Source organism: Protopterus annectens, chromosome 13.part0, assembly GCF_019279795.1.
Source record: "Protopterus annectens isolate FY-2018-M chromosome 13.part0, PAN1.0, whole genome shotgun sequence".
Lineage (NCBI taxonomy): Eukaryota > Metazoa > Chordata > Ceratodontiformes > Protopteridae > Protopterus > Protopterus annectens.
The window spans coordinates 942,146,579-942,159,596 of NC_056747.1; the positions used below are offsets into that span (position 1 = coordinate 942,146,579).

At 41.3% G+C, this 13,018-nt stretch overlaps 1 protein-coding gene across 1 annotated transcript in view; it reads right to left on the reverse strand.

Moving 5' to 3' along the window:
* Nucleotides 1–13,018, reverse strand: part of HSD17B1 (hydroxysteroid 17-beta dehydrogenase 1) — a 256,307-nt gene that overhangs the window by 11,100 nt on the left and 232,189 nt on the right. The gene's annotated exons all lie outside the window — the stretch shown is intronic.

Here is a 13,018-nt window from a genome sequence, read left to right on the forward strand (position 1 = left end):
AAGACCCAGGACTGAACCCTGTGGTACTCTGCTTGCAACTGGTTTGAAGTCAGATTTGGAGCCGGCTACTTTCACTGTGTGGGTTCTATCAGTGAGCCAGTTTGCCACCCATCTTGTGACATAGGGATTTATGTCCAGTCTAGTGAGTTTATCTATAATTCCAGAGTGGGGGGATGGTGTCAAAAGCCTTGGTGAGGTCAAAATAGGCTGTGTGCACCACCTTACCCTCACCCATGGCTCTGGTGACTACTTCAAAGAAGTCAATCAGGTTTTGGAGACATGATCTTCTTTTACAAATCTGAACTGAGTGGGGTCCAGCATTTGCAGGTTACCTATGTCTTTGTTTATAAGTTCCATGATGATACATTCCATGGCCTTGCAGACCAGGCTCATCAGGCTAATGTGGCAGTAGTTCCCAGGATCCGTGGTGGCGCCCCCTTTGTAGAGTGAGATAACCATCACTATACAACATTCAGTAGGCACAAAGCCTGAAGTGAGGCTATGATTGAACATGGTACTTATTTGGGGGTGCCAGTTCATTCTGTAGTTCATGCAGAAAGCAGCCTGGGATGTTGTCTGGTCCCATGGATGCTGTGTTTTTGGCTTTGGAGAGTGCAGTCTTAACTTGTGCATTTGTGATTACAGGGGCTATGCATTCTTCTGGTATAGGGATGGGCCCTTTGAGGGGTGAGGGGAGTAAAGTCTGCACTGAACCTATCCGACAGGATATTGCCAATATCAGTTGGTTCTGTATATCTAGTGCCATTGTTCTGTAGCTCGGAGCAGATCTGAGTGTTGCCATTGAGATTCTTGACATAGCTGTAGAATGCTTTCTGGTTGTCTTTAGAATAAGTAGCAATTTTATTTTCGTAGCTAGCTTTGGAAGATTTTATGAGGGATCTGAGCTTCTTACTGAGGGTGACCAAGGAGTTCCTGCAATCAGGGAATTTTACTCTTTTTTGCAACAGCTTCTTCTATTTGGTAGAGTTTGTTTATGGCAGGGGACCACCAGATTGACTTCCTTTTTTGGAGAATAGTGTCTTGGTTCTTTTGGGGATGGCACAATCCATGCACTCTTGTATGTGTTTATACAGTGCATTTGTATAGGATTCAGTAGGCGTACCACTATTATCCGTCTGCATGGGTGTAGTGAAGTTTGCCACTTCTGTCTTAAGAAGCGTGAAGTTGGATTTGGAGAAGTTTTTTTACGGTGGTTTCCTTAATGGGGGGTGGGGGGTGGAGGCAGAATATTGATGTCTGGGGTGATTAGCTTATGGTCGGATCTGACCAGTGAGGAGTTGACCTCTGGAGTGGAACATCAGTTACCCATGTTGGTAATGACCAGGTCTAGGACATTGTTGCCTCTGGGGGGGGTATGGACAAGCTGATCCAAGGTATTAGAATTTATGAATTCCAGAAAGTGTTGAGCTAATGAGTTAGTACTTGAGTAGTTTTCCCAGTTGATGGTGGGGTAGTTGAAATATCCCATTATTAGGGTATTGGGCTGTACCTTAATATTATACAGTATATCGAGGAACATGGAGTGGGCACCCTGGGCCATGGCAGGGAATCTGTTGCAAGCTACAACCTGGATTGCAGTCTTGCCCAGTGTTACTTGCACTTGGATAATTTTGGATACATTATGTTGGGCAACTAGCCTGGAAGTCTGGATATCCTTAATGAATATGGACACTCCTCCTCCTTCACTGTTTTGGTCCAGATTAGATGGTTGAAAAGTGTGGTATGAATTATAGTCTGGTAATGCAGGGGTGCTCTCTGGAGCCTTGAACCAGGTCTCTGTTACTGCACAGATGTCAATGTTCTCCATATTGAGGAGTGCTTCAAGTGAGTGGATTTTGAGGTTTAGACTTCTAGCATTGAGTAGCATTACCCTCAGTTTTTGCTTGCTTGTACCTGCTACAGTGATGGGTTTGTCATTTGAATCTTGCCTAAAAAGGCACTATAGAGGTGGCAAGAGCCTTAGCCAGTATCTGGAATCCCAGGGGTGACAGATGCAGGCCATGTCTGGTAAAGCATCGTGGTCTGACTATCATGTCATCCCAGGCAGACAGATACTGGATCCCCTTTGAATGACAACAGAAGCTTAGCCAATTGTTGAAGTCAATCATTTTGTCCTTGTACTGTGGTATCATTCTGGGTGATGGCAGGATGCTACTCAGAGCTAGGGTCATACCTGCCTTGGCTACATGATTCGAGAGCTCTTCCATGTCTCTTTTCATGTAGTGCAGGGAGGTACATCTCAGGTCATTCACACCAACATGGACAATGACAGAGTCATATTTGTACTTGTTGTGGAGCGACCTGAGTGCGTGCATTATGTGGTGGATACTGGCACCCAACAGGCAGCTGACAGTAACTTTCTCCTTGTTTAGCCTGGTGAGTGGGACATCAGTGTGCCTGACTATAGAGTCACTTATGACAAGTGTGTTGGGTGTGTTGTTTTGCCTTAAGGGCTGAAGTTGAGTGGCACACTGATTTTGTGGTCTATGTGTCATATGGGTAGTGGGGGGTGATGGTTGCTTGCATTTCTGCTTTGGAGGTCTCTGTTGTTTGGACAGATTTTTATTGAGAGCCTCCTCAAATGTAGGTGTGTATTTTGTCTTACTATGTGTGGGTTTAGGTGGTGTACAATTTGATGGACTATATGTTGAGTATGGTGTGGTGTAGGTGTTTACCTTCTCCTCTTGACTGTCTAGTTCACTCTTGGCTGGAGAGAGCTTGGCTTCCAGTTTGGTTATATAATTGCATCTCTCACAGGTTGTAGTGTTGGGTGGTAGGAGGAGATGGTTGTCAGTGTACATGAGGCAATTGTTACATTGCCTCAAGATGCCCAGATTCATCAGGTGGACAGGAGAAAACACCAGGAGCTAACCCTTAGACATGCCTATATAGGTGAACTTTAATTTAAGTACTAAAAAACTTTTCTTTTCCTGACAAGTGAGGAAAGTTGAGTGCTTCAGTAGTTTGTAGATTGTTTAGTGCTTGCAACAAGTTTTGAGCAAATACTGAGCATAAGGATGCAGTTTTGAGTGGTAAAACTAGAAGACTGGCTAGTTCTAAGGGAAAATTTGAAGAGTAGACTTTCTGGCGTTGGGAATACTTTAACTCAAGTTAAACGGTGCTGCGCAATGTGCAAAACCACGCAAACACGGATTTTTAAACAGAAAGATGAAAGGGATAGAAATAGCTCAAAATGGCCAATAAAACTACAGTTTCTGAGCTACAAGCACTCCTCCAGCAACAGATAGGCTGTTCCAAAGCTCACCACTCTCACTGATGAACAAAGAAGCTTCCCTCTATCTTAGAAAGGTCTGGGCAACACAGGAACTTACAAGCAACCCAGAATTCAGCAAGACCATTGTTCCAGTACTTTCGTGTTTATTTTATTTATTTATTTATTTCAGTTTGATGACCGGGGAAATCCACTGACCCTAAAAAGAGCCCATTTTCAGTGGAGACTAGGGGAGAAAACTCCAGTAACAATGACAAACATATTAGCATATACATATACAAAGCAAAGAAGTCATACAGCTTTATGCAGCATTCTACAGTAAACAAATTCTGCATTCTACAATAATAATAAAATCTAGCAACTGTACAGTCTAAGAGTCATTAGCAGTGAATTACAACTGAAATTTTACATTCCACAATAATAGTAGTAAAAATCTATCAACAGGGTCTAAGGGTCATTAACAGTGAATTACAATTGAGGATGAGAAAATGTTGGAAATAAACTATTAACAAAATCTGGAGGTTAAGGAGGAGTAGGAGGGCAAATGATGTGAGTGCAGAGATGAAGCACAGAGTTAGAAGGTGAGTTTTGATATAGGAGGGTCCTATGTGGGGAAGGAGCAAGGCCATTCCCAAAGATAATTATCCAATGTTATCCAATCATTTCTAAACAATTTCAAAAATACAATTTTTATAAAGTAAACTATGATGAATTTTATCAGTTTCTACAGTACGGACTGGACATTAGCATCTGTCAGTAAAGATAGTAATGTTGGTCACTCCACTCTGGAAAGTATTTTGAAAAGGAGTATAGAGTCAACAGAAAGCATTAATTAATTAATTCATTCATTCATTCATTAATTAATTTACATTTGTTGACCGGGAGTGTCCGACTGGACTTAGGTCCATTTTCAGCGGAGGCCCAGGGAGAAAAGCTCCACAGTTAAAATAAACAGACAGTAGTTACATTGGATTACATAGCGATTAACAATTTAACATAGGAATTACTTACAACATATTTACAGATGAAGAACATAGTACATCAGTAGACAACTAGAATCTTTATCTGTGAAGTACATAACAGACATTAACAAATGTTACAATAAGAAGTTCCTGCTGTATAATAAGTACTAGACTTATGAGCATCTGAGCTTGCTATAATCAAGGTAGTTAGCGGAGTGGAAAGAAAGGTAGTGGTTGGATGGGGTGGGTGATATTAGAGTGGGAGTTGCAAGGGCATAGCCAGCATGTTTTTAGGTGTGCCTTTAGTAAAGTTTTGAAGTGGGTGCATGATGGTACGGAGGTAATTGTGGGTGGAAGGGAGTTCCATAATTTGGCTATGGTGCAAGAGAATAGTGCTTCACCAGCAGAGTTATTGGCTTTAGTGATCTGCAAGTGATTTTTGTTGCTGGATCTTAGTGGTCTGGTGGTGCGATAGGGTTGGAGTAGATTCTGGAGAGATGGGACATTTAGTGGATGGTTTACTAGTTTGTGGGTGAGTGAGAGTTGGTACCACTGAAGGAGGTGAGGGAGTTCAAGCCAGCCCAGTTCAGCAAGTGAGAGACAGTGGTGACTACGGTAGGATGCCCCTGTGGTGAATTTGGCGATTTTGTTGTAGCAGGTCTCTGGCTTGTTTAGATCGCATTGCCTTAGGTTGGTATATATTGGAGAGGCATAAAGTAGGGTGGAGATAAGGTGGGAATTTGCTACTGAAATCTTTGCTGCTTTGGTGAGAAATTGCTTATTTCTGTATAACGCTCCTAATTTTTTGTGGACTTTTTTTATGGTCATGGATATGTGAATGTCAAATTTTAGTTTATTGTCTATTTCCACTCCTAGCAATTTGGTGTGTTCAGTTGGGTATATAGTGGTGTTGTCTTTTGCTCTTTTGCTGTGATGTTAAAGTGAGAGTTGTTTTGAGTATGTTTGGTGGGTTGGAAGATGAGTAGTTTAGTTTTGTTTGGGTTGAGTATTAATTGGGCATCAGATAACCAGGTTTCAACAGAGGAAAAGGCTTCTTGTGTGACTTTTTGCAGTTTGGGTAGGGACTGGGCTGAGCAGATGATGGTTGAGTCATCTGCGTATTGTATGAGTGTGCCATGTTTGGTGGCAGAGGCTAGATTATTGGTGTAAACAGAGAAGAGTAGGGGTCCAAGGATGGATCCTTGGGGAACCCCTATGGAGACAGGTAATTGGGGAGATATGTCATTCTGCCATACAACGGATTGTTGGCGGTCAGACAGGTAACTCTGAAACCAGTTGGTGACTGATTGAGAGAAGGCTGGGTTATTGAAGACAGAGATAAGGTGTTTGTGTGGGACCATGTCAAATGCTTTAAATAGGTCTAGGAAAGTAGCAGAGGAGAGATAGCCATTGTTTGTATGCTGAAGGATAGTGTTAGTAAAGGAGAGTAAGGCAGTGGTGGTGCTATGGTTTGGTCGGAAACCATGCTGAGTACTGGAAAGAAGGTTGTTAGTAAGGAGGTAGTCTGAGACCTGAGAGTGTATGCATCTCTATAGTATTTTGGAGAGTGGAGAGAGAATAGCTAATTGGCAGTAATTGGTTAGTCCTGTGGAGGGTCTGCCTTTGTGGAGGGGAATTATATGTGATACTTTCCACAATGTGGGAACATAACTTTCTGACAGAGATTGGTTAATCAAGATGGATACTGGGTAGGCCAGAGCAGCAGCTGCGATTTGTAGGTATTCACTTGGGAGGTTGTCTGCTGCTAATTTGGTGGGTTTAAGTTTAGTTAAGAGTTTTTTTATGTTGGAGGTAGGTACAGGAGAAAAAGAGAAGGCAGTGGGGAGATTACTAGTTGAAGGTGTGGGTTGGAGGGGTGGGGGGTTGTGTTGTTTAGCTAGTGATAGTATGGTTTGGGTGAAGTGTGTGTGTTGAATGAGGTAGCAATATTTAGGGATGTTAGGAGGAGGGGTACTGACTTTACCTGGGTGGAGGATGGAATTTATGGAGGACCAGAATTGTTTGGGGCTGTGTTGTGAGGAGTCTAGGGCAGACTGGTAGTATTGGAATTTGTCCTGTTTTATTAGCTTTTTGACTCTATTGTGTAGTTCTAGGAATTTCTGTCTAGTTGAAGGGGTTTTGGTTTTCTGCCAGTGCTCCCAGGCTTTATCCCTGTTTTTCATTTCTGACTTAGTGGTTTTCTGTAGCCATGGGGAGGGTTGTGCTTTGGCTCTGGAAAATCTTATGGGGGCATGGTAATTAAGGATGCTCAGGAAGGTTGTATTAAAAAATTCAACTGTGTCATCTAGACTGAGGTACTTTAGAGGATGCCAGTTACATTCTTTGAGGGATGAGATGAATGTGAGTGGGTTAAAGTTTAGTTTTTTACGTATTTGAAGGTAGATGACAGGCTTAGCTTGGTATATGTATTTTTTTAGTAGGAATGTTGGGGAGTTATCACTGAGGCTATCTGATACGTAGCCTGTTATATATGACTGGGGGCTCTTACTGACTAGTATCCAATCCAGGGTAGTCTGCTTGCTGGAGTTTTTATTTATCCTGGTTGGCGACTGGACTAGTTGGGTGAAGCCATGAAGGTTTACATGATGGGTTGGATGGTTGCCAGAACAGGATTGCCAGTCAATACTGAAATCACCTAAAATGATAGTTTCTTGGGGGAGATGGTGGGTAGACCAGCTGAGGAGGTTTTCTAGTAGAGGGATGCTTTGGCCAGGTGGGAAGTAGCATCCAATTATGTTGATGGTTTTGTTTTGGTTTATTTTGTGTTTGGTGTATATTATTTCTTCATTGCCTATTTGTGGAGCTGATGATTACTTTAAGATCTGGATGTTTAGATGCTGTTTAAATATTATAGCTACACCGCCTCCTTTCTTGTTTAGCCGGTCTACTCTTAGTATGCCGTAACCTGTAGGGAGTATTTGCTCACTGGTAATGTGAGGTTTTAGCCAGGTTTCTGTCAGGATAACTATATCTGAGGAGTACAAGTCTATGGTGGCATGGAGTTCATGGACTTTGTTGGATATACTTCTATTATTTAGGCTTAGTAGAAGGAAGTCACTTGGCTTTCTATTGGCTGTAATATGGGAGAAGTTGTGGTTTCTAGTCTGATTATGAGGATTGGGGTTGGAGATGGTAGGGTCAGGGTTGGGGTCGATGTCTCCACTTAGGGCTAGTTTTGATATGCATGAGGTTATTAGTTTTCTCAGTTTTTGAATGTGTTTGTTTATAAGGGAAACTTTATGATTGTGCTCTGTGGGTAATAGGTATGGTGGGAGGGTTACTATGTTAAGTTGTAGGGATGCTTTATATTTGAGTAATATAGTTGGTAGAATATGTGGGGGGTGTATAGGGATGGTTCTTGAGCTGATGGGAGGGGAGCTGAGTGAGGGTGAGACATGAGTAGTGGTGTGAGTAGTAGTACAGTGGTAGTGGTTGAGTGGGGGAATGATGGAGCTTTGGTAGGATGTAAGATATGCAAGGAGAGTGCATGGAGTGAGCATAGGTAAGGTATGCTTGTACATGTTAGTTGAGGAGGTGTGATATTAGTGGGAAGATGGAGGAGATAGTGTTGGGTTAGCGCTGTGGTTGGCTATTGGAAAGATGGGAGGGGTTTGTGAGTACAATAAAGGTGGGACCACTGGGGGCAGGAGGGAATAGGGGGAAGAGTGGGGAGTGAAGCAGGTAGAGACGCTGTTAGTTGCTCTTATGAGGGGGCTGGAAACAATCAGTTAACAGAGTTAACTGATAAATGAAAATATGATAGTGACAAGGGTGGTTGCAGTTTTAAAAATGGTGCCTGCCACAGGTAATATTTATTAACTTTGGGATTGTCTTAAGGGAATAAACAGGGAAGGGGGAGGGGAGAACAAGGGTGTGAGCAGGCAGTTCTTTGTACTGCTGCTAATGAGCCAAAGCAAAGACAAGTTTGTGTTTAAGAAAAAAATCACAATTGACCAAGGACTGCTCTGAAACTGTAAGTCATTTCTTAACCATTTATGAGGTGGAAAAACAGGATAAACTTGTATCAGTAGGCTACTGTGGTCTCAGTTTAAATTAACAAGCACACAGCATTGATCAGTTATGGATACTATTTGCTAACAGAAGGGAATAAGAGAGAAAGTGGAAGATGTGTGTGTGTGTGTGGGGGGGGGGCTGCTTACAAGCCAAAGCAGAGTGTTCTCCAGGGGTAAATGAATATTGCCTCAAACAGGTAGACACATACTCAAAGTTAACTTTAGCTGTCTGCAGACAGTTCAGACCTGGACTGCGCTTTTCTTACAAGAATCATAAAGGTGGTACCGCAGTTGAATACTTAAAAGTGGTGTTAGGTCTAGAAAAGAAGAGTTACAGAGAGGAGTAAGCACTTTTGACATGGTAAATATATATTATAAAGATTACAAAAAACAAACTGAGCAAATAGCTACCGCATGCAGGAAAATGTCTTGAACCAACTACTAGTATATGCAGATACTGAGCCAATTGGAAGAACATCTGTTAGAAGAAACCTCAGACAGTTAGGCAGTCACAGATAAAAATATAGTGAGCAGCACTCTGTCGTGGTTCTCTAATGTGATTCTATCCACCAGTAACAGCACAATTATATAGAAATAATTAGACACCAGTATGAGCTGTCTGCACACAACACAATTACATGAATAACATTAGTGAACAAGGTGCAGCTACACAAATAGACCATACTATTATACTAAAAACAACTTGGTGCAGACAAAATGCTAGCATGGCATAGTAACTTCCAATAGTAAAGCATAAATCATATTAGGTGTCTAACACAATTCAACATAAACATGTACAGTTGTAAAATGTCTAACACAATTCAACATAAATAGGCATTTACAGTTGTAAAATACTTACTGGAGAGACACTGAGCTCCTCATGGGGCCTGTAGCAGAGTGGATTGTAGTTTTAAAAATGGTGCCTGCCACAGGTAATATTTATTAACTTTGGGATTGTCTTAAGGTAATAAATAGGGAAGGGGGAGGGGAGAACAAGGGTGTGAGCAGGCAGTTCTTTGTACTGCTGCTAATGAGCCAAAGCAAAGACAAGTTTGTGTTTAAGAAACAATCACAATTGACCAAGGACTGCTCTGAAACTGTAAGTAATTTCTTAACCATTTCTCATGTGGAAAAACAGGATAACCTTGTATCAGTAGGCTACTGTGGTCTCAGTTTAAATTAACAAACACACAGTATTGATCAGTTATGGATACTATTTGCTAACAGAAGGGAATAAGAGAGAAAGTGAAAGGTGTGTGTGTGTGTGTGTGTGTGTGTGTGTGTGTGTGTGTGTGTGTGTGTGTGTGTGTGTGTGTGTGTGTGTGTGTGTGTGTGTGTGTGTGTGTGTGTGTGTGTGTGTGTGTGTGTGTGTGTGTGTGTGTGTGTGAGTGTGAGTGTGAGTGTGAGTGTGAGTGTGAGTGTGAGTGTGTGAGTGAGTGTGTGAGTGTGTGAGTGAGTGAGTGTGTGTGTGTGTGTGTGAGTGTGTGTGTGTGAGTGTGAGTGTGAGTGTGAGTGTGAGTGTGAGTGTGAGTGTGAGTGTGAGTGTGAGTGTGAGTGTGAGTGTGAGTGTGAGTGTGAGTGTGAGTGTGAGTGTGTGAGTGTGAGTGTGAGTGTGTGTGTGAGTGTGAGTGAGTGTGAGTGTGAGTGAGTGTGAGTGTGAGTGTGAGTGTGAGTGTGAGTGTGAGTGTGAGTGTGAGTGTGAGTGTGAGTGTGAGTGTGAGTGTGAGTGTGAGTGTGAGTGTGAGTGTGAGTGTGAGTGTGTGTGGGGCTGCTTACAAGCAAAAGCAGAGTGCTCTCCAGGAGAAAATGAATATTGGCTCAAACAGGTAGACACATACTCAAAGTTAACTTTAGCTGTTTGCAGACAGTTCAGATCCGGACTGCACTTTTCTTACAAGAATGATAAAGGTGGTACCGCAGTTGAATACTTAAGAGTGGTGTTAGGTTCAAAGTTAACTTTAGCTGTTTGCAGACAGTTCAGACCCGGACTGCACTTTTCTTACAAGAATGATAAAGGTGGTACCGCAGTTGAATACTTAAGAGTGGTGTTAGGTTCAAAGTTAACTTTAGCTGTTTGTTTGTAAGTTAATTAAAACTACAATTAATTTTCCATATTGGTGGTAAAACAACTTGAAAAGGTTATAGGAAAAAAAAACTATTTTTAAATTCTACAAGACATTCTCTAGAAGCTATAATAAAAGGTGATTGAATAAGGTAAGCAACTGCTTGAAGGTTTAAATAATTAAGAGCAGTTTGGCATCTGAAGAAAAATTAGCAAGGCATTAGTCTAATAGAAAAAAAATATTTTTGGTATATTTATATAAATATAAGATCACAACACATTATTAATGTTGTTGCAGTGAATGACATCATGATATATAATAGCAGCATCACAGGTGATTACTAGGCTAATGACCTGGGGGGGGTCTTTTGAAGGCTAGACATGTTTCCCAATGTGTGAATCAAACCTTGCACCTTGTATCTGTGAGGTAAATACCTTACCCATTAAGCTAGAACCCTTTTTTCTAAGCTGATTCCTAAAGAATTTAATAAAAAATGATGTGAATACATGTAATAGTCATCTAACTTTTGATATGTACATGGTCTGGAATTTTATTTACTCCTCAGTCATTTGTTCACTTCTCAGTAGTGGCACAATTATGAAACGTCTGGCAAGTATTAGAAAATGTAGAGCAATAGGGATGGATATAATCCCTAAAATAGTATTAAGTAATTTTAATGACACCCTAGTACCCAAAATAACACTGATTTTTAATAAGATATTATATTCTGGATTTGTTGCAAGTTCATGGAAAATATCCTATGTTGCCCTGCTCATACCATGAGGTTGAATAGGATTCTATAAGTACATACCTGTTACATGAGCAACCACTCTGGAGCTATTAATTTAATAACTAACTAACTAACCAACTAACTAACTAACTATCTAAATAGTGTCTCAGGTCAAAAGGCACATCAAGGTGGTTTCAGCGATTAGTATCAGGTTGGAATGGGACACCCCATTATTAATTGAATAGCTTCTGCTACTAAAACTAAGCAATGCAGCAGAATGCAGGAATTAGTATAAAAATACCTGCCTTCACTCAGTCACCAAAAATATGTTTTGTTACTTTATACTTTTCCTCCTCCTCCTCTGATTTAGAAGGTAATGCTCTTCCCTCCAGGAAACTGACACTGCATAAGAGTTGTACTCTTTTCATACACTTAAACAGTGTACAGAATTTGAAGAATACAGTCACGAGTGTCTCTCTGAGCTGTGTGATCTAACCAGGCAGGTGTGTCACTTTAGGAAGTGAACACAGAGAACTGCACATGCAACTGAGACAGACTGTTCTGTATTTGTTTGGCTGCTATCACTTGCAGCTAAACTGCACAGCCAAACTGCATATATGACAGAGGAAGGGGAAGTAGGTAAAATGACAAATGGGCATAACAATCAACATTGCAGTGGTAAAAAAATGTCAGATTTACCAGGCTTACTGGAAATGGCTGAAAAATGAAGCATGCAAGATGCAAGCTGCAGACGCCAGGCTTGTGCAGTATTCTATAGAGTGGGGCAAGATTTTGGGGATCACCGGGGGACACTAAAAGGATAAACTGTGGAGGAAGCTAAACACTGTATGCTACTTAAAACAAAGTCAGCTGGCAACATCTTACACCACTGTATGGCCTGCTAAACTTTTTTTTTTTTAGAAAAACATTCTGCTGTTTCAGTGTTCTAGTTTTCACTGCTTTCTGTTGTGCATTGACCACTATTTATTTTTACTTCTTTGTTTTATTTATTTGTTAACTGTTTTACCCCACTAGACACAGCAGCCTTGTTTGTGGTGCAGTCCAGCTTCACTCCCTGGCAAAATGATTTGCTCAGTTTCACAGTAAGAATATTGTGAGGGGAGGCATCAAATCCAAGATTACAACATTAGCAATTCATAGCTATGTTCTGCACTAAACTGATAGTTTTTCCTGCTGTCTTGTCAACAGACAATATGCTTCCCAAGCTGACGTTATGCTAAATTTTAAGACCTTTATGGAATGCATATTTTGTGGCACATATTTATGTTTTCTGAATATGCAATTACCTGTGTAATTCATTTGTAATTTCACCACGACTGTCTTTAACCATGTTCACTTTTGGCACTTTTCTCTGCAGCACTGTAACAGTAGCTTTGATATTGAGTTACAGCCACAGATTCATATTCATGCCCAATACTCAAGAGAATGGGTTCTGTAAGCTTGGTATGTGAGTGTGTGTGTGTATGTGTGTGTGTGTTTGTGTGTGTGTGTGTGTGTGTGTGGTGCATGTGGTTTTGTGTGTGTGTGTGTGTGTGTGTGTGTGTGTGTGTGTGTGTGTGTGTGTGTGTGTGTGTGTGTGCATGCTGTGTGTGTGTCTGTGTGTGCTGTGTATGTGTCCGTATGCATGTGCATTTGTTTGCTGTGTGTGCACGTGTGCACGTGTATGTGTGTGTGTGTGTGTGTGTGTGTGTGTGTGTGTGTGTGTGTGTGTGTGTGTGTGTGTGTGTGTGTGTGTGTGTGTGTGTGTGTGTGTGTGTGTCCATGTATGTGTGTATGTCTGTGTGTGTGTGTGTGTGTGTGTGTGTGTGTGTGTGTTTGTATGTGTGTATGTCTGTGTGTATGTCTTTGTGTATGTGTGTGTGTGTGTGTGTGTGTGTGTGTGTGTGTGTGTGTGTGTGTGTGTGTGTGTGCATCTGTCTCTCAGAGGCATTATTATCTTGGCTTGAGGAAACATT